Source organism: Neovison vison, chromosome 13 (assembly GCF_020171115.1).
Source record: "Neovison vison isolate M4711 chromosome 13, ASM_NN_V1, whole genome shotgun sequence".
NCBI lineage: Eukaryota > Metazoa > Chordata > Mammalia > Carnivora > Mustelidae > Neogale > Neogale vison.
The window spans coordinates 41,301,798-41,323,143 of NC_058103.1; the positions used below are offsets into that span (position 1 = coordinate 41,301,798).

Genomic DNA, 21,346 nt, shown 5'->3' on the forward strand with positions numbered 1-21,346 from the left:
GCCCTCTCAGGGAGGGAGGGGAGGCCTCGGATCAGACTGAGCCAAATGAAAGTTTGCTCCCAGAGCTCCAAATCCAGAGCATGTGAGGAAACAATGAGGGGGGGTGGGGGATAATGGGGGATGGGGTGTCACATTCTCACAGCTGTGCAGGTGGTATGCAGGGCAGCTCCTCCTGGGAGAGCACCTGAGGTACTATAGTTTTATTGTCTGTCTTGAGGAGACTGGATGCTTCCCATTCTTCAAGACTGTTCTTGAGGGTCTCGGTGATTTTGTGAGCCCAAAACAGCCTTCTAACAAACTCCTTTTGGTTTAAAATAAAGAGAGTTCATTTCTGTTGCTTGCAACCAAGAAGCCTAAATGGTACAGACTATGGGTAAAAAAAGTAAAGGCAGGTATTTGCAGTGTATTTAAGATGCATTTTTGTGACAGTGCTCTCTCCAATGACAGCTCCTGACCTCCAACCTCCCCGGTAACGAAGGACCATTCCCTGATCTGTGGCTGAACATGGGTACCATTTCACATTCTCACCCCCAAATTCCTCCAATCTGTGCTCTCAGCTCCTCCAGCTTTAATCAAAACGTGTACAAAGGCACAGTCTAACAGCCAAGTCCCACAGTTCATGCTGTTTATGTCATGTTGATTTTGACCTCCCTTAAAATGAAACCCTTCAGGTAATACAAAAAAAAAAAAAAAAGAATGTTTGAAGTTCTGTCGTAGATATTGCATATACTGGCAGAAAAGGCAATGCTTCTTATATATAGCTCCATGACTCTCCGGCCTGAAAAATGACTGCTCACTACTGAGTCAAGTCACTAAGTTTCCCCTCCTTTTTTATTATCCTTCCACACAGACACTTTCATGTTCATTCACAAATGCATTCACACACAGCTACACACCTCCCATTATTTTCCCTCATATCAAAAGAGAAAGGCAGACCCACCTCTCTAAGCTAACAGAACTTTTCTAAACAGAAGGGAAGAGACTCCATTCAAAGAGTTTCACGTTCTGTGGCACCTGGGTGGCTCAGTCATTAAGCTTCTGCCTTACTGCTCAGGTCATGATCCCAACATCCTAGGATAGGAGCCTCACATCAGGCTCTTTGCTCAGCGGGGAGCCTGCTTCTCCTTCTGCCTGCTTCTCCCCCTGTTGCTATCTCTCTCTGTCAAATAAATAAATAAAATCTTAAAAAAAAAAAAAAAAGAACAAAGAGTTTCACATTCTGAGATTCTCTTATCTTCGTGTTGATAGAAGAAAACCCTTCTCAGTCTATTCTGAACTGTTCTCCACATAGGTCTCCACCTACGTGGAGAAAATAGATCACAAGCTCTGAAGACAAGACTGAAGGGGCACCGGGGTGGCTCAGTCAGGTGTCTGCCTTCCGCTCAGGTCATGATCTCAGGGTCCTGGAATCGAGCCCCACGTCAGGCTCCCTGCTTAGTGGGGAGTCTGCTTCTCCTTCCCCCTGCTCATATACTCTCTTTCTCCTCAAATAAATAAATAAGATCTTAAGAAAAAATAAAAGAGTGATTTAAAGTCCTTTGGGAGAAGCTGAAGCAGGTCAGGAAGGGTGGGAAGAGGTCAGAAGGACACCGTATGCAAACTTTGGAGGACCAGCCCAGGAGCGAAATGGGGCAGCAGTCCACTGCGGCTGTCCACGGGTTAAGGGGTGCTGCCTTAACACCTCTTATTTATTTGTGACTGACAGAAGAAGCAAGGCTGGCAAGAAGAGTTCCAAGAAGAAATCCAGGAAAGAAGCAATGTCTAGGAGAATGTTCCTTCAAAGTAAGTGGAATAAGAACTATAACAGTTTCTTTCTGAAAGTCTTATTCCTAAGAATGTTGTTAGACCATGAGCCCGTGAAGAGTTATAACTGGATTTTCTCTGACTGATTTTCCACGGGTTCTAACATATGCCAATAGAAAAGTGCTTATATAAACAGAATGCAATAGCATTTTATGCTACAGTGAACCAGCCTTTCGGAATAAAAAAAAAAAAATTCTCTTAATTGCCTATGTGCATTAAGCACATTTTTGCCCAAATTCTGTCTGGCTGCAAGCCAAGATTTTTGCAAACTACCTCAATACTATTCATTTTCATAGCACTTATTATAAAGTACTACATTGTAGGCCCCTTGAAAATCTAGTATAACTCAAAGTCAATAGAAGGTTCTCCTGTCTTTTGGAGACCTGGGAAAAATTGGCTCAGACCTCTAGATTCTGGGGGCACCTGGGTAACTCTGTCCATTAAGGGGCTGACTTTTGGTTTCAGCTCAAGTCATGATCTCAGGGTCTTGGGATTAAGCCCTGTGTTGGGATCTGCGCTCAGTGTGGAGTCTGCTTGAGGATTCTCTCTCTCTCTTTCCCTCTGCCCCTTCTCCTACCCTCTCTCTCTCAAATAAATAAATAAATCTTTTTAAAAAACAAAACAAAGCAAACAAACAAAAAACCCCTTCTAGATTCTGTAGCCTAGATCAGTCCAGTTTCCACTCCAAGATTTTCACAAAACCCTCCCAGGCCTAACCCTTGGGAGGGCTTCCTGCGGCTACAGGCTGACCGCGTCGTTCTACTTTTCCTGAGTCGCCCAGGCCTCTGCTCACTGAGAGCAGGAATGAACCAGCATCACCCTCTTTACTCGGAGTGTTGGGAGGTAACTGGAGGGGCATTTCCCTCTCAGAAATACAAACAGAGGGGCGCCTGGGTGGCTCAGTGGGTTAAAGCCTCTGCCTTCGGCTCAGGTCATGGTCTCAGGGTCCTGGGATCGAGCCCCGCATCGGGCTCTCTGCTCAGCGGGGAGCCTGCTTCCCACCCCACCCCCCGCCTGCCTCTCTGCCTACTTGTGATCTCTGTCTGTAAATAAATAAAATAAAAATCTTAAAAAAAAAAAAACAAAAAAGGAAGAAAGAAATACAAATGGAAACATTAGTGTTATTGTTTTGAAATATGCTTCAGGCCCTCCATCTCCAGGGGCTGCAGGCCTGTGACCACTTACTCCGCATCTGCAGGCCTCTCTGTTTTGTCATCTCCTTCCCCACCCCTTCAGGTATCACTTCTCTCTTGCCTTCCTTGATGAGGTGTGGGCCTAGCCCACTCCCCAGCCTTGCATTTCAACTTCTGCCCATGACTGTTATTATCTGTATCACAGCACTTTTTCCCAACAAAGAAATTTTCTTTGTGGAGAGGAATTTGGGTGCCTGCTATGTAGGAAATAAAAACTGCTTTCCCTTATGAGACAGAAGCAGCAAGGGTAAGAAATGTTAGAAGAGGGAAGGGAGCTGACGATGGCAAGGAGTTCAGGTGTTTCTGCTCACCATCCCTGAGGTAAACCCAAGTGTGGACACCCTCAAAGGGCTCAAGCAACCAGGGCCCGAATCGACTTTCTATGAGACTGGGACCCTCCAGCTTCTCCCTGACTCAGTGACCAACCCAAAGCCATAACCTTGTGCCCAATGGCTTGCGCGAGGAATGTTTAAAAAAAAAAAAAAGGTATGAGAAAAGAGTCCCAGATCTTTTTCTCTGCCTGTTTTAATCACTGATTTTCTATGCAGTTTGACACAAGCTGTCGCTCTCCTAATACTGCAAACCCACTACTAAATGTCATCATGAAAAATAATTTTGAACAGTACCAAGCATATGGAAAGGGTTTATCAGAACCAGAAAGGTGGTAACTATCTGTGGAGAGAGGGAGGATGACGGGGAGACACAGAAGGAGAAATAGGAGAGACAGACACAGAGATGGACAGAAAGAGAGAGAGAAGCAAGGGGGGAAAACCTCAACAGAAGATAATGCACCCCCACACACAATAGCGTCCAAGCTTCAAATAGTGGTGACTGCCTTCCAATTTCAATTTGATGTGTGCAGAATTCTTTCTTTTCCAATGCCAAATCCTGACTGAAACATGCAATAAAAATTACTGCCTGAAACATGGTGATAGCATTTAATCCTCTGGCAACACATTAGAAAGGCTTTCAGTTCTAAACCGAGGACTGCCACACGGCAGCCTCGCTCGTGAAATTATTTATTCATGCCTTGGTTTATAAAGTCCTTTTTTATATGCTTTCTATCAGCTAATAACGGGCTGGAGCACTTCTGTTCTCAGCCTGACAGATTCCACATTACGAGGCAGGGAGACCAATGCCTGGCAAGAGCTGTGGCCTGGAGGGAGCTATTCCATCTGCTTGGATGGGTTTAGGCCTCAAGAAGCTCCAGGGACAGTGCCAGGTTGGGGCACCTCGGTGACCAGAGGGATGACACGTGGGGAGTCTCGGAGCGCAAGGCAATGAGGGAGGAAGGTGACATTCGAATGCTCAGAAGCTTCTGGCAGCTGGGTCTCGAATGTGCAGGGCAGTGCATGCAGACAAGGAGAGGAGGATTCAAAGGGCACAGGATAAATCTCTCCATAAACCAATATCAGGGCTCATTAATTAGTGGCAGCACGAGAGGGCTGACTTCCCTTTCGTGAGTATGAAAAAGGTGGAGAGAGGGTATTGATTTGCTGAGCAGATGAAAAGCAGAAGCAGATTACAAAGGAGAAATTCTATACTTAAGAGACCAAATTGATTGGAGACACTTTCATATATATTTATTTACATGCAATTTATCTCGAAGGAAAGGTAAAGCTATTGTGGGGTAAAAGCATACTGAGATCATTCTAACGCAGACATGAAAGTAGGACAGCTACTATATAGTATTTATGTAGGTTAACCCTTCCCTGACTTTTTGGTCAGTTCCTGCTCTTAAGTATTTTCATAATACCATACAACCTCTCTTTCTCAGCACTTATGACAGCTAACAGTTTTATGTTCTCTGTGTGTGCTTGTGTACTCCAAGAGGATTCCACGAGGGATTGTGGTTTTTCCCTTCAACTAGTACTGATGAAGGCAATAAAACGAAATATTTTAAAGATATTTTAGTTCAGAGTTTCCATTAAATAGGAATAATGAAATGATAGTAAAAGGTACAGCAAATCGCTGAAATAATAATAACACATTGAAAGGAAAAATATTATTCCAGTAAAATTGACAATTATGGACAATGTTAATTAAGATCTCTTTGCTTTAATGTTGAAATTTTTATTTAATTAGTAAAGCTCAAGAATGCCTAATGGTATGGCTTTGTAATTGTAAATATCCTAAAGTATGATCCAATGAGCTAGGTTTTTGCCAGAATTAAACCAGTTAAATTCATTGATCTGCACTGTCAAAGAAAACATAATGACTTTCGTCTTTCTTGATCATTCTGTGCAAATAGATCATCTTTCTGCCACCTAATACCTCTTTTCTCCTTCAGGTTGTTTCCTTCAGCCCATGGGCCTTCTTTCCACTCTCACTGTTTCAGCCCTGGTCCCATTTAGAGTGTGTGCACTTGCTGTCCCCAAAGCTTTGTAGAATTAATTCCTTCTCTTCCTTCTGGCCACTCCAGAGAGGCCATTCCTGACCATGCTAATGATACCCATCCCTCCTACTTTGTAGCACATTACCCTGTTTCATTTTCTTACTGGGATTTATCCTTATCTAAAATTATCTTATTAGTGGACTCCCTGGTTTGTAAGCCCATCTATTTCAGATTTCCCCTACAAGAATGCACAGTTCTTGAGCGTAGGAACTGTACCTGTCTTTTCATGTATATAGCCCTAATGCCTAGCACAGCGTCTAGTAAGTAGTAAGTCCTTCATAAATATTTGCTGAATGAATGAATGAACAGAAAACAGGTGAGGGAGTAAGTGAACCATCTTTGCTACATAATAATGGAAGAGTTTGATAATTGTGTGTAAATCTTGCTGTTAAAATGTCCAATTGGGGTCCCTGGGTGGCTCAGTCAGTTAAGGATCTGACTCTCGATTTCAGCTCAGGTCATTTTTCTCAGGGTCATGAGATCAAGCCCTCTGAGGGGCTTCATGTTGAGCCTGAAGCCTGCTTAAGATTCTGTCTCTCCTGCTCCTTCTGCTCTTCCCCTGCTTGTGTGCAAATGTGTGCGTGATTCTCTCTATATATAAAATAAAATAAAAGTCTCATGTTGGCTGGTTGGCCAACTATCTACACATCTAATAGCTTAGGTCAGCATTTACGGCATACTTCAGCATGTGCTTACATTTCCCTATTCTGTTCCCACAACTATCCCATAAGTAGGCACGGCAAGAACAGAGGCAGGATCGTTGTTTTTACAGATGAAGAAACTGAGCTCAGAGAGGTTAAATTACTTTCCCAAGTCATGCACGTAATGGGCAACAGGACCAGATCTCCAGCCTGGTTTTCTGTAGCATTCCTACTATACCAGTCAGGGTCTGACTACTTTGTTTTCAAACAAATCAATCATTTATTTAGTTATTCTTTCAAGAACCCTAAATCAGGCACCAACTATTGATGAATAGTGAAGGACTCTCTTAGGCCCTAGGCAACAGTAAAGATATGTGGATAGCAAGGTCTCTCTCTGGATGATTAAGATGCACAAATGGCTAACCAGCTTGAAGATATCTGAGTTAAGTGTCTAGCTAGTAGGAAAACCTCAATGTTATAAAAGTAGAAAAACCTTCTGGCTTGTGTGATAGTGGGATGGGCCTCCAGGAAAAACAATTCTGTAGCTCTCCTTGGAAAGGTGGATGGATTTCAAGAGGAGAAATGTAGAGAGAGGACATTCTAAAAAAAAGGAACAAAACTGGAGCGCCTCAGTGGCTCAGTTGGTTAAGCATCTGCCCTTGGCTCAAGTCATGATCTCCGGGTCCTGGGATCGAGCCCCATGCCGGGCTCCCAGCTCAGGGGGAGGTCTGCTTCTCCCTCTGCCTCTCCCCCTGCCTGTGCTCTCTCTGTCTCTGTCTCTCTCTCAAATGAATGAATAAATAAATAAATAAACTTCTTTAAAATGGAACAAAAGTAAACAAGAAAATGTGATGTATTTTCAGTTCCTCGTAGGAAGTTAATTGAAGGGAGTGTCTGAAGCAGGGAAAGCATTGGAAAAAAGACTGGAATTCATGTTAAATGAAATTGCTGTTCGATGCTTTTAACATATGAAGATGGATTCTTCTGAGTCTTGTAAAATGCTAAGCCAGCTGCCGAAGAAATACATTAGTCATATGCCATAAAGGAAGTTAGGCGCCCCAGCTGGTAGTTGGGGCAAGAAAATGGTATCCCAGAGCCTGAAAGTTCAAATTAAGACAGGTCTGTGGCCAAATTTATTCATTTTAAAGTTGAAAATGCTGTAAGTCAAATGCTTGGTATGGTATATCTATAGTAAAATACTATTTTGTACCCAGGGAATCTCAATTTAAGTTCCAAGAAGTTAAAAAGTCAGAGAAATATATAAATTCACGTGGGAGAAGATAAGAATTATTTCCATGATTATAATTTGGTCAGTCAGACTCTAGAGCTGTGTATGTAAATAGATGTATAGAAACACAGAGCTATAGCCCAGAAACATGTCACATAAACACACCACACTCTACCACCACTTTCACTGGCACGTGAATGGACAGTTCGGTCCTGACAGCACCTTCCTTACATCTTGGGATACATTCAAATTTACTTTTTACAGGAGAGTCTAGTCATTTTAGTACCAAACTTGAGTTAAACATGTAATTAATTTACATTAGTGGAACATTTGCAAGGTGATTGAACAGATGGGTGGTGAGAGCTTTTTACCTCAGAGACGTGGTTTTCACAGAGTAGGTAGGTCTCATGGTTTTTCAGAGGTGACATCACATTTGCATATATTCATTGGTGCTGTGTTAAATATCAGTGAATGAGTTAGTTTATTCTAAATGACATTTTCCTGTTACCGTGGCTATGAAGAGGGTGGACTATGGAGTCAGAAGGAAATAAACTGAAATCCCAGCTCTCCCACATGCTGTGTGATCTGAGGAAATAATCACCACCTCACCAGTTGTTGTCAGGATGAAATGCAATGAGATTTATGTACCATGTTTTGAACAACATCTCACACATATTAGTCACTTAGTAATTCTATACATTAATAATAATCATGATAATAATATCCCTTAAAACCCAATGATGTTCAGCGCCTAATACTGTCATTACCTTAAATACATTAATTCTAATCTTCACAAAAACTCTGTGTGTTAGATTATATTATCCCATTTTACAAATGGGAAAAAAAGAGACTTCTAGGAATTCATAAACTTACCAAAATTGTTTAATAGTAAACGAGGAGCTGAGCTTGGATCTGTATGTGACCTTCCTTGTTCTTTGTTTATTTTGCTGTCTCTATAATACCTTGAAGTACCTCATGTGCCTCAATAAGGCTTTTTCTCCTTTTGTCTGGAATAATGCCTCATAAATATTATGACATACAAAAAAGCTCAAATAAGACACCATTTACAGAATGGAATTTAAGAGATCTAACAAAGGAATTAAATAAAAAGAACAGTGTGCAAGATAAAACTTGTACAAGTAAGCAAACAGAGACAAAAATAAATCCTAACTGATGGACCATCTGATAGGCATTTATACCTAATAGTGGCATAAATGAAAGAGAAAATGAATCCCTGGTTATATTATGGTTAAATTGTATGTTACTATTATCATCAATTTATAAGCAACATAGTTCCCATTTGACCAAACCAAGATGAATAAGTTACTCAAGATTTACCACTGGGGAGAGAAAAGACCTCTAGACTGATTTAAAAGCATTATCAATGCCACCAAGTCTGAGAAAAATAGAACAATGAATGTAACTATTTCTTCTTGATTCTTTTTTATTTTTTTGGAGAGAAAAAGAGAGAGAGCTCAGAGTGGGAGGAGGGCAGACAGAGAGGGAGAGAGAAAATTTCAGACGCAGGGCTCGATCCCATAACCAAGAGTTCATGACCCTAGCAGAAACCAAGAATCGGACACTTAACTGGCTGAGCCACCCAGGTGCCCCCTTCTTGATTCTTTACAAGAGAAAATTGAAACTATGTAATCTTCACTTCATTGCAATTAACTTCAAATTTTCTTTTTACAGGAAGAGTCTAATCATTTTAGTACCAAACTTGAGTTAAACTTGTAATTAATACATTAATTCTAGGTCCCCATTAAAACCTAAAATGAATATTTTGTGGGTGGTATAACTTATTCCAATAAAGCCTCCTTCGTTCGCTATTTTGCCTGGAGGCCGAGAGGGCAGGGCCTCCCTGGGAGGCAGTGTGGTGTGGTGGTTATGAATACACACTTGGGCTCCCATTGCATCTTTACCATTTATTAGCTGTGTTAGATTACGCACATGAGGTAACTTCCCAAGCCTCACTGTTTTCATCTGTGTGGACATGATAATAAAAGAATCTGCCTCACGGAGCTGTTGTAAGGATTACGGAAGAAGACAAGAGAAGCTCTTATTTCAGTGCCTTGGCAGAATAAGTCTTCAATAAATATTAGTGGTTGCTCTTTTTACTATGGAAAAGTAGAATGATTTAACAGAAAGCATACGAGATTTGGATAGGATATACAAGGCCTCATTCAATTACTTCCTATTTATGGTACTAAGCAAATGCAAACTGTCTTCCAGGAAGGGAATTTTGGAGAGGTTGGATTCTTTATTGGAGGGGTTAGAAGGGTAAAGCTAGGCTAGATATTGGGGGAAGAAAGTAGAGTTTTTTTTTTTTTTTTCAGGGAAGTCATGATAATGTGTAAATTGTCATACTAAATCTTAAACCCTAGCAGAGTTATTGAATTTCTAAACAGAAAGAAAAAGTTCTCCCCAAAGTGACATAGACCAGGAAGCTGGCAGAAAGAAAAAAGAGATGTTTGATTCATACAGCTAATGTGTGCCACTGAGAATCACATCCAGTCGTATAAACCACTCATGGGGTGTGACTTGCTCCATCATCTCAACAAGCCTAGAAAGAATGCATGTCAAATATTATAAAGAATCTGAGCTTTTATCCAACTTGCAAGCTATCAAGTTAGCATACCACAATTTCAGGGATGCTGGTAGAAGACGCAAAACTCCTGGGTCAGAGACAAAGCTCAGTGAATTACTCACAGCAACAGCAGTAGCCAGAGTACTGGCATTTGGTTGTGCCGGTTTCTCAAACCCCAAATCCTAATTCTGAGGCTGTGCAGAAAGGGGACGATAGCATCTACACACATAGCAGGTTGCAGGGTGAGAGGGGAGTCCCGAGCTGAGGAAACCCAAAGCTTTAATCATGGGTAGTGAATGTTTGCCTGCCCTTTCCTGCAGAAGTGGACACGATCTTCATTATATTAGACAATAAGCATGCCTGCCCTTTGCCCAAGAGGGAGATACTATCTTTCAGCCTGATCACTGTGCACACATTCCTGTCCAGAACAAAGGGCAGCCAGTGTCATTGCTCACAAGATCAGCAGTAATGTGAGGGACCCAGGGAGAAATTATTGCCTGACCACGCAGCAAGACAGATATAAAAGCTTCTCAAGTCATCTGTGTTGGGAAGGAAAATGCCACTCCAACAAACCTCTTTAGGATCGCGAAACCTTTAGATCAAGGCTTCGTTTTCCCGACTCTGTGTTCCCATTGCCTAAAGCTAGGATGATCCCTGCAGGAGCCTGCACTAAATAATGCACTAACCAGCAGGCTTGCCGCTTGCCAAGCAGGAAAACACCCCTTCTAATGTACCAGCTGGTTTGGGGCCTGACGATTTGCAACCCCACAGCTGCCTGGATCGTGTTCTTTGCAGTGAGTGAGTGATTCCCCGGATAATGAAGAATGATAGGTAATTTTTTTCACCTGAACCCTGTTCTCTATCGACACACTGAGAAAAATCAGAAGACAGTTTTTTTCCAAACTGCCCTTTAACTGTTGCAATGTTTGTGGGGAGCCCTGTGTGACAGTTCGGACTGGGAGTCTCCATGAGGAACCCCAGTTTGTAAGGGTCCAGGAAGAAGGCAGCAAGAACCAGAAGAAGAGGCAAAATCTCTCAACCACCCTGTAGCTCCTTCCACGGAAGTGAAAGTTTGCGACGCCGGGATGGTCTGGGACTCTTTCCTAGGGACCCTCTTTCAACATTAGATTCCCCAGTCCTTCCCATGAGGATCCAGTCTTAGAAGAGCACCAGACATCAAACAAATTTTACCTTGGTGTGGTTTAAGGTAATTTCTGTTGCCGAGAATGTGGGGGAGAGTTGATTTTTTTTTCCCAATTTATTTATTTTCAGAAAAACAGTATTCATTATTTTTTCACCACACCCAGTACTCCATGCAAGCTGTGCCCTCTATAATACCCACCACCTGGTACCCCAACTCTGTTTTTCAGAGTCCATAGTGTCTCATGGGGGAGAGATGATTTTTAAAGCCATTCTTCCCGTGAAGAACTAAGTCACAGTCTCCTATTTACAATAATCATAGCAAACACTTTCATAGCGTTTGCCAGGGGCCAGGCACTCAGGCAGGTGCTTGGCATATGTTTACCAATTCAGTCAAGGTTCTCTGATGCTATAAATGAGCAACTTCAGGTACAGAGATCATCTGTAACTCCGAGGTCACACAAATAAGAAGTGACAGAGCTAGATTTGAACTCACGCAGTCCCAGGATGGTCTGGGCTCTCAGCCACTGCCCAAGACAGCCCGCGGGATAAGAAACAGGCCCCACCATCTAGGTTGTACTTGAGTCATGCATATCGATGAAGGAATGGCTTCTAATGCGAGTGGCGGGAAGCAGAGTTAAGTTTAGAATAGATACAAGTTAACTCGAGCTAAAAAACAAAGGTAACAACTGCTCTTTCAGCCCAGATATAAGGCAACCAAAGTCATCCCCCCAAAGTGATTAGCAGAAAGAGTCCCCTAAAAATAAACCACTAATAAGGTAGGGTTCAGTTTCAGCTTTTCAAATGTTTGGAACTACATTCCCTAAAACAGTGACAAATTACATCTCCATCAGGCACATGGTAACTGAAGCCCAAAGCTCATAAATCATCGTCAAGAGGCCAGAATGCCATATTGCACCTGGCACTTTCCCTCCTGAAGGGACAGCTGCAGCACACCCGTTCTTCCCGCTTCAAAGTCGGGACACCACTCATCTCTCAGAAGTTATCTGAAAACTTGTCCCAGATTCAGGGTTCAGGGACAATCAGTTGGTGCTTCGATTACCTCATCTTGGAGCATCATATTTACCGATTTCCAGCTGTATTTCCTTATTTTCCTGAATGACAATTTAAAAAATCCTTCTTTGCCACATTTACACTTACACTCGTCAACACCCACAGTTAAGAAGTGACTCAAGGAAAGTAATTAAAAGCTGTGTTTCTATGTAATCCTGTCCTATATGCCAGCTGACAACCTCCTCAAAGTGTATACTTTCCAAAACTTGGCATTTACCATTTGTGGACCCTTCAACATTTATCTGTTGGCAGATGGAGAATGTCATGATTGCCCAAACCCTCATCACCTCCCACAATCTCACACACACAGACACAGACACACACACACACACACACACACACACACACTTAAAATTATACAAATGAAAGGGGTCTTATAGTTAATTCAGTTTACACTCCTCATTTTACAGGTGAAATGAGGTCCTAGATAGATAGATAGATAGAGATACAGATATAGACATAGATATAGATATAGATATAGATATAGATATAGATATAGATATAGATTTTGTCATTGCATTAGGCCCTTTAGTTACAAGTAATGGAATGCTACCTCAGGCTAGATTAAGCAAAAAAGGAGTATAATTACCATAGGATAGGGAAGGGCCTCCAGGAACTCAACGGCAGAAATACAGGCGACACAGGACCCTGACAGAATCAGGGCATCAAGCCCTGTCTCCAGCCTCAGTTTCTCTTTCCTCTACTCCTGCTGCTCCAATATGCTTTTTCTCTTTCTCTCTCAACCAGCTTCCTTGACTTCCGCAATTGAAGTCCAAAGATTTCAGAGAATAAACTCATTGACCTAGCCTAATTCAGTTGCCAACTCCTCAACCAATAACCCACAACATGGTCACATAGTAACAGGACCACTTCCACTGTAACAATGTGGTTGGGAGGAAAATTCCCAGAAAATGGGTATGGGACAAAATGTTCCATGTGGATCTAGAATTTAGAAATCCTCACTCTTGGTTGAGTTGCCTTTTCTGCTTCATCTCTTATTCTATTGCCTGTAAATTAATAATTTAAATATAAGCAGACTCTATCTATACTGTACTCATTCACAACTATTATTTACTCAGGAACTCCCATATATATTCTGGGTGCTTAACAACTACATAGTTGCATTTAATTTTCATGATCGTTTGGCAAGAGAAGTAATATTAACTCCATCTTCTAGATCCAAACTGAGTCTCAGACAGAAAGAATAAATAACTGGCAGCCAAAACCCAGTAATTAATGTTCATCAACAGAGGAATGGATTTTTAAAAAAAAAAAAAAAAGGAAAAAAAGATGTGGTGTAGATACCAAAATGGAATATTATTCAGCCATGAAAAGAAGAATAGCCTTCCATTTGTAACAACATGGACTATGAGCACATTACATTAAGTGGGGGAAGTCAGAGAAAGACAAGTGCCATATGATATCATTTTTAAAAAGATTTTATTTATTTATTTGACAGAGAGAGAGAGAGAGATCACAAGCAGGCAGAGAGGCAGGCAGAGAGAGAGGGGGAAACAGGCTCCCTGCCGAGCAGAGAGTCCAATGTGGGGCTCGATCCCAGGACCCTGAGATCATAACCCAAGCTGAAGGTGGAGGCTTAACACACTAAGCACCCAGGCACCCCATATTATACCATTTTTATGTGGAGTCTAAAAGAAGTCAATCCTTACTGGGGAAGAAAAAAAAAAAAGGAGGGAGGGAAAGAAGGAAAGAGGCAAGGGAGGGAGGGAGGGAGGAAGAAAGGAAGGGAAGAGAGAGTAAAATATCTGCTTGCCAGGGGTTGGGGTTGGAGGTGGGGATAAGATGGATGTCCACTGAAAGAACAAACTTGCAATGAGTAACAAATAGTCATAGAACCTAATGCACAATATAATGGATATAAATAATACTGTACTGTAATTATGTAATGTGGTAAATATCAGTGGCAATTGTATTACATTATATAAATACATCAAAGTGGCAATTGTATTACATTATATAAATGTATTAAAGTAACATACCCTCTACTTTAAATTTATACACTGTCACATGTCAAATACATTCAATTTTTTAAAAAGCTGAAAAAGAGGAAGACAAGAATGCATACAGAAGACTACACACTAAAGGGAAACATGAAATTTCAACTCTAAACTTAAAGGGAAGAGAAGTGTACTGGAAGGCAAACTGTAAGTTCAAAATGCCAAAATCACTGATTCATATAAAAGAGAAAAATTGTGAGTTTCTTTTAAGAACCCACAGGCAAGCCAGCCTTCTCGAATTTAAAAGATATTAGTTAAGGTTTCCAAGCCCCAAAATATCAATGCCATTACCAGTTATTCCACCATTATTTATAACTGATTTCATGGCAGGTATGTCTAAAACATTCAAGGAGATTATTTTAGAAGAAGAAATTAGAAGTTTGTATTTATTACAATAAAAATTAGAAGTTGATGGGCTATGTTCATCTTTGTACACATTTGGGTTGTAGACTAAATAAGCAGGTTAGCCCAAAAAGCTGCAACACACTGCTCACTCCGAGGAGCATCCTGTGAAACGTGACCTGGAAAACCAATGTCCTGGGGCCACCTGTGCTGGAGACAGATGAAATCCTGAAGTTCCACAGCAGGCTATTACCACTGCTATTCAACATAGTACTAGAAGTCCTAGCCTCAGCAATCAGACAACAAAAAGAAATTAAAGGCATCTTACTTGGCAAAGAAGAAGTCAAACTCTCACTCTTCACAGATGATATGCTACTTTATGTTGAAAACCCAAAAGACTCCACTCTAAAACTGCTAGAATTCATACAGGAATTCAGTAAAGTGTCAGGATATAAAATCAATGCACAGAAATCAGTTACATTTCTATACACCAACAGCAAGACAGAAGAAAGAGAAATTAAGGAGTCGATCCCATTTACAATTGCACCCAAAACCATAAGATACCTAGGAATAAACCTAACCAAAGAGGCGAAGAATCTGTACTCAGAAACTAAAAAGTACTCATGAAAGAAATTGAGGAAGACACAAAGAAATGGAAAAATGTTCCATGCTCATGGATTGGAAAAACAAATATTGTGAAAATGTCTATGCTACCTAAAGCTATCAACACACTTAATGTAATCCTTATCAAAATACCATTAATTTTTTCCAAAGAAATGGAACAAATAATCCTAAAGTTTATATGGAACCAGAAAAAACCCTGAATAGCCAGAGGGATGTTGAAAAAGAAAACCAAAGTTGGTAGCATCACAATTTCAGACTTCAAGCTCTATTACAAAGCTGTCATCATCAAGACAGTATAGTTCTGGCACAAAAACAGACACATCAATCAATGGAACAGAATAGAGAGCCCAGAAATATACCCTCAACTCTATGGTCAACTAATCTTCGACAAAGCAGGAAAGAATGTCCAATGGAAAAAAGACAGTCTCTTCAACAAATGGTGTTGGGAAAACCAGACATCCACATGCAGAAAAATGAAACTGGACCATAGCCTTACCCCACACACATATTCCAAAATGGATGAAAGACCTCAATGTGAGTCAGGAATCCATCAATATCCTTGAGGAGAACACAGGCAGCAACCTCTTTGACCTCAGCTGCAGCAACTTCTTCCTAGAAACATCACCAAACCAAGGGAAGCAAGGGCAAAGATGAACTACTGGACTTTATCAAGAGCAAAACCTTCTGCACAGCAAAGGAAACAGTCAACAAAACCAAAAGACAACTGACAGAATGGGAGAAGATATTCACAAATGACATATCAGATAAAAGGCTAGTATCCAAAATCTATAAAGAACTTATCAAACTCAACACCCAAAGAACAAAGAATTCAATCAAGAAATGGGCAGAAGACATGAACAGACATTTCTGCAGAGAAGACATCCAGATGGCCAACAGACACATGAAAAAGTACTCCACATCACTCGGCATCAGGGAAATAAAAATCAAAACCACAATGAGATACCACCTCACACCAGTCAGAATGGCTAAAATTAAAAAGTCAGGAAACAACAGAATGAAAACAGAATGCAAGCTGGTGCAGCCACTCTGGAAAACAGTATGGAGGTTCCTCAAAAAGTTGAAAATAGAGCTACCCTATGACCTAGCAATCATACTACTGGGTATTTACCCTAAAGATACAAATGTAGTGATCCAAAGGGGCATGTGCACCCCAGTGTTTATAGCATCAATGTCCACAACAGCCAAACTATGGAAAGAACCTAGATGTCCATCAACCGATGAATGGATAAAGAAGAAGTGAGATATATATTTTATATATATATATATATATACATATATATATATATATATGATGGAATACTATGCAGCCATCAAAAGAAATGAAATCTTGCCATTTGCAACGACCTGGGTGGAACCAGAGCGTATTATGCTGAGTGAAATAAGTCAATCAGAGAAAGACAATTATTATAGCATCTCTCTGATATGAGGAATTTGAGAGGCAGTGTGAGTGGGCCCAGGGTGGGAGGGGGGGGGGTAGGAGGGTAAAAATGAAACAAGATGGGATTGGGAGGGGAAAAAAAAACCCATAAGAGACTCTTAATCTCATGAAACAAATTGAGGGCTGCTGGGGGGTGGATAGGGATAGGGTAGTTGGGCTCTGAACATTGTGGAGGGTATATGCTATGGTGAGTGCTATGAAATGTGTAAGCCTGATGACTGACAGGCCTGTATCCCTGGGGCAAATAACACATTATATGTTTAAAAAAAAAAAACAAAACCATAGAAGTCTTGAAGTTCCATCTCCTCTAGATGCCAAGGAACTAGGACCAGGCCTGTAATGGCCTAAGTCCACTCCAGTCCCCAGGGAATCATGAGGCCCTCAGTGATTGCCCTGAGGTATTCTAAAAGCAGTAACTCCCAGTACCTATGAGGCAATTTTCTGAAAGAGGCTAAAAGGTGATTAAGAATTCAAACCAGGCACATTACATATCTCATCTCCAGCAGCAACTTGGGGAGGTAGATATTCTCATCTCCCTCTTACAGATGAAAAGCGTGGGGGCTCACAGGACTTAAATACTTGCCCCAGGTCACAGAGGCAGGAATAACAGAACACACTTCTGTCAGACCCTACATGTTCTCTCTGGTGTCTCTACCACTGGCAAGACTCTCCCCACAACTCCTGTCCTGAGCTGGGAAGAGGTGAAAGAGGGTCTCTTCATGGGCCCCTGATCCCAGTTCTCAGTTTGAGAGAGAGAGAAAAGAAAGCAGAGCAGAACATTCTAGAAAACTACTTCCTCGCTCTCTGAGATCAACCCTCTGCTCCGTCTCCTTTGTATTTTCTTTAATTTAGCCTTTCTCAGCCTTTCCTCATTTTCTTGCCACAATGGCCTCCCTCCTGTACTTACTTTGGGGCCCCTCCCACCCTCCATCTCTCATGTCCTAGCCAACTCCAACCCCCCAAAGGCTTCCAGGACTGGGTGGGTTATGTATCCTGGATCCTCACTGTTTACATTCCCCCCCACCCAGGCCACTGACCCCACCCTTGCTCAGTCTGGCCCACATGAAAGGTGATGCCTGCAAAAGCTCTGTGGGGGATAAACAATAGCAACAAAAGCGAAATGGAAGAGGAAGACATAAATATTTATCTATCCAAATATATTCCAGAAACACAAAAGTGTATGTTTAAAAATCAACTTTAAAAATTAAGTGTTGAATATCATGACACTTGTGTTTCCAAATGTTCGTGCCCTCAATAAAGAAATAGATGATATTGGGGCACCTGGGTGGCTTAGTGGGTTAAAGCCTCAGCTCTGCCTTCAGCTCAGGTCATGATCCCAGGGTCCTGGGATAGAGCCCCACGTAGGGCTTTCTGCTCAACGAGGAGCCTGCTTCCCCTCCCCACTCTGCCTGCCTCTCTGCCCACTTGTGATCTCTGTCTGTCAAATAAAGAAATTAAAAAAAAAAAAGAAATACAAGATATTAAAATTAGATTGCCATTAGGGACCTATCTTTTCTCTGGGATTTGTATGCTTTCCGGAAAGAAAGAAAGAAAGAGAGAGAAAGAAAGAAAGAAAGAATTCTAGTAATTCTAATTCTCCAAGAGTTTCCTCTCTGAATCTACTACATTCCTTATAGATCAAATTTATAGTCCCCCTGTTCTACTTTCTTTAATCAATGTCTGAGTAGAAAAGAATTAACGTATTTAGAAGCAGCAGCATGGAAAATCTGATGTCTTAACTGACTTTGCAGATAAAAGTTCTGATTCAGAACAGACCACACTGTAAGAGATCATCCCACTTAAAGTGAATCAGCTACACATAAAACCTGGGCTCCCCAAGTAAATGAATTATTTTGCCATTCTTTACCATACAAAAGTTTCACACACAAAAAAAATTCTTTAAAATGTGCTAATCTTAAAGAGCTGAAGCAGCATTCAATTTGTCATACACTCGTGTGCGTATGACTTCTCTGGACTGGAACAGCTCCTCTGAAAGAAGTAGCTCTGTAAGCAAAGCTAGTGAAGAAGCCCAACCGCTGATTCGTAGAAAAGACAAAGAGAAGATTGTTGGCCTCTTGGAAGAGCCCACAAGCAAAGCCAGCCTTAAAAACACCAGAATTTAAAGGGTGTTTTTCATTTTCTCCAGGCTCCCACATATCTACCACATTATCCTTCATTTCATCACTAGTTAGCTCTAGCCTTGAGTTCTTAAGAAACCTCAATGCTAAGCACAATTCCTTAAATCTTTTAAGCTTTTGTTGTTGTTGTTGTTATAAAACTCTTTAAGATTCTGATTTAAAATTTCCCTTAAAATATGCTCTTCTACGGGCGCCTGGGTGGCTCAGTGGGTTGAGCCACTGCCTTTGGCTCAGGTCATGATCTCAGGGTCCTGGGATCGAGGCCCGCATTGGGCTCTCTGCTCAGCAGGGAGCCTGCTTCCTCTTCTCTCTCTCTGCCTGCCTCTCTGCCTACTTGTGATCTCTCTCTGTCAAATAAATAAATAAATAATCTTAAAAAAAAATATATATGCTCCTCTACCAGAGCTACACCAGATTTGGTCCAATTTTTTTTTTTTTTTCTTGAAGGGTAGGTCAGTCCCCCTGCCTTAGGCTAAGGCCTTAATTATCACTTAGCAACTTAGCAAGAAACTAATAGCCAGCTGAGAACAAAAACAGAGCAGAAGGTAGGCCCTAAATTCATGGCAGCAATGACAGGAAAGGGTCCCATGAATCAACAAATTCTTTACAATATTACAGACCACCAGCCCAAGAAGGAAGAACCCATCCTTGACAGCTCTGAAAATTGTGCACTGGGGGATGAAGGTACCAAAGGTTGAGAATTGTTTTAGAAAAGAGTTTTGCATAACTTTCTGGTTGAGTGGAGATCAACCCCCCTGAGAATTCTGTAGGACAGAATTCTGCCATATCTACACAATTTCTTAAATTATACATTCTCAGACAATGAATAGCCAAGATGTGGCCAGAGCTGTTTAGAAACACTTCAGAGCATGTGAGCATAATTTCATACTGCGTTAGAAGGGATTCCTCAGAAATTACACGATGTATCTTTCTGAACTTCGAGTCCACCCAAAAACAGAAATGCTCTAAAACTTATCGGTAAACTCTGATCATTTGCTTTCTTATAACAAAGCCTTCAGAAATGCAGAATATTTCTTAAAACTGCGTTAATCAGCCAAAATAGACAGTTCCCAATTTAAACAAGAGAAGATTTGTCACTAAATGGTAGACTTGGCCAAGCATAACATTCTTTTCATCACTTTCTTTTTTACCCAGTGTTTTTCCGTCTTAAAGATATTACATCTCCTAAACTTTTCCCCAGTTTTTCTCTCCAGCAAATCCACGTAAGTCACAAAAACTACTCATTGAAAATAAACGTCTTCATTAGCCAACAAACAATTAGAAAGCTGGTCAAATTTTCTATTTCAGTTCTATTTTAGGGCAAAAACTATTCTTATTCTTGCTTTTTATCCAAGATCACTGGGAAATCCAAAAGCCCTTCTTGAGAAATAGCTCAGTGTTTCTGGCAAAGGACTTGGAATCCATGGAATATGGATCTGACCACCCAAGATGGACCACCTAATACATGTGAAAGAGAAGGGCCAGGTGTATTGTCCAGTTGTTCTGGAAAATTCTAACGGAACTCAGGCTCCTTGGAAGATCATCCTCCCATTTGGACAAATACGAACTAATTCATTAGTATTCATCTCTCAGTTTTGCTGACACTAGTCCAATGTGCTAATAAGAAATTTCCTGCTGCCTGAGGAGTGCTTCTCGTTCATGTATGTCTAGGAGTCTCCAGAGTGTGTCTCACAAGTGTGGTTCCCATGGTACCCACCCGGCACGGCTGCGTGCCGCTGCTCCAGGAAGGACAGCAGGCCTGTGCCAGTGGCCACCTGGCAGATAGGGCGAAGTGAGATCTGTTGCGGCCCTCAGTTGCTCAGAGCACTGCAGTCCTCTGTGGAGGAGGGGAGGGTCCCTCCCTATGTGGTGCACCCTACTAGATGGGTCCCTACATGATAGGTATATCACTGAGCCCCGCTGTCTCAGATGATCACGGCATGGCTTTTATTTACACTGACCTCTCTCTTCCAAACCCAAATGGGTTCCAGGAGCTGGGCTCTGATTCAAGTCTCATAACAACTCCATGTTAGACTCTCTCTTACTCCTTCTCTCGGATGAATTAGGCTTTATTGGAAAATCCTCCCCCAGCCCAAGGGCTGTTTCTCACAAGATCTCCTTAACCCCTTGCAAACAATCATCAGGTCAACTCACCTGCTGTGGATACAGCAAAGCCACAGGAAGTCCTCGCTGCCCAAAGCCTCCCTCATCAAGGCTCCACACATTCCCTTGGAGGTGATCAGACACTATCTATGAAATAAAACCACCTTAACTGGAGGAACTAACATGTCCCACATCATAAAGAACAAAAAGGTTTTGATTCAGGAAACAAAAGACCACTTAGGGCAGACAAATAAAGAAAAGCAAGGAGAACAAAAAAAGGGAAAATATATAAGAAGGAAATAGAAAGCAGCAGGTTTGTGCTAGCACAGGGCTTCCTGGTAACGTGGTTGACAAGGGTTAAAAGCATTTCATTCCTGCAATGGTAAGATGGTCATTCCCGGTTGGACCGGGCCCCACGCTCCACTCCAAAGCACTTTGCGTGAAGGGTGGGTAAATGTAATGCGACCTACTTGTGTCTGTAATCCAGGAGAGCCAGGAGAATAATGACAGGGTAAAGAAAATTCATTATGCTATTTACCCCCGCTCAGACCCAATGCCCCAGCTGTTTGATTTTGCTGATCCTCACGGGCTGTTATGTGGT

The 21,346-nt window shown here is 41.6% G+C and overlaps 1 long non-coding RNA gene across 1 annotated transcript in view; it reads right to left on the reverse strand.

The window, feature by feature from the left end:
* LOC122893880 overlaps positions 1-20,847 on the reverse strand; it is a 110,562-nt gene extending 89,715 nt beyond the window's left edge. The window contains exon 1 of the long non-coding RNA XR_006381707.1: positions 20,797-20,847. This is a non-coding gene — a long non-coding RNA (uncharacterized LOC122893880). The remainder of the gene's footprint in view (positions 1-20,796) is intronic.
* Between the last annotated feature and the right edge of the window lie 499 nt (positions 20,848-21,346).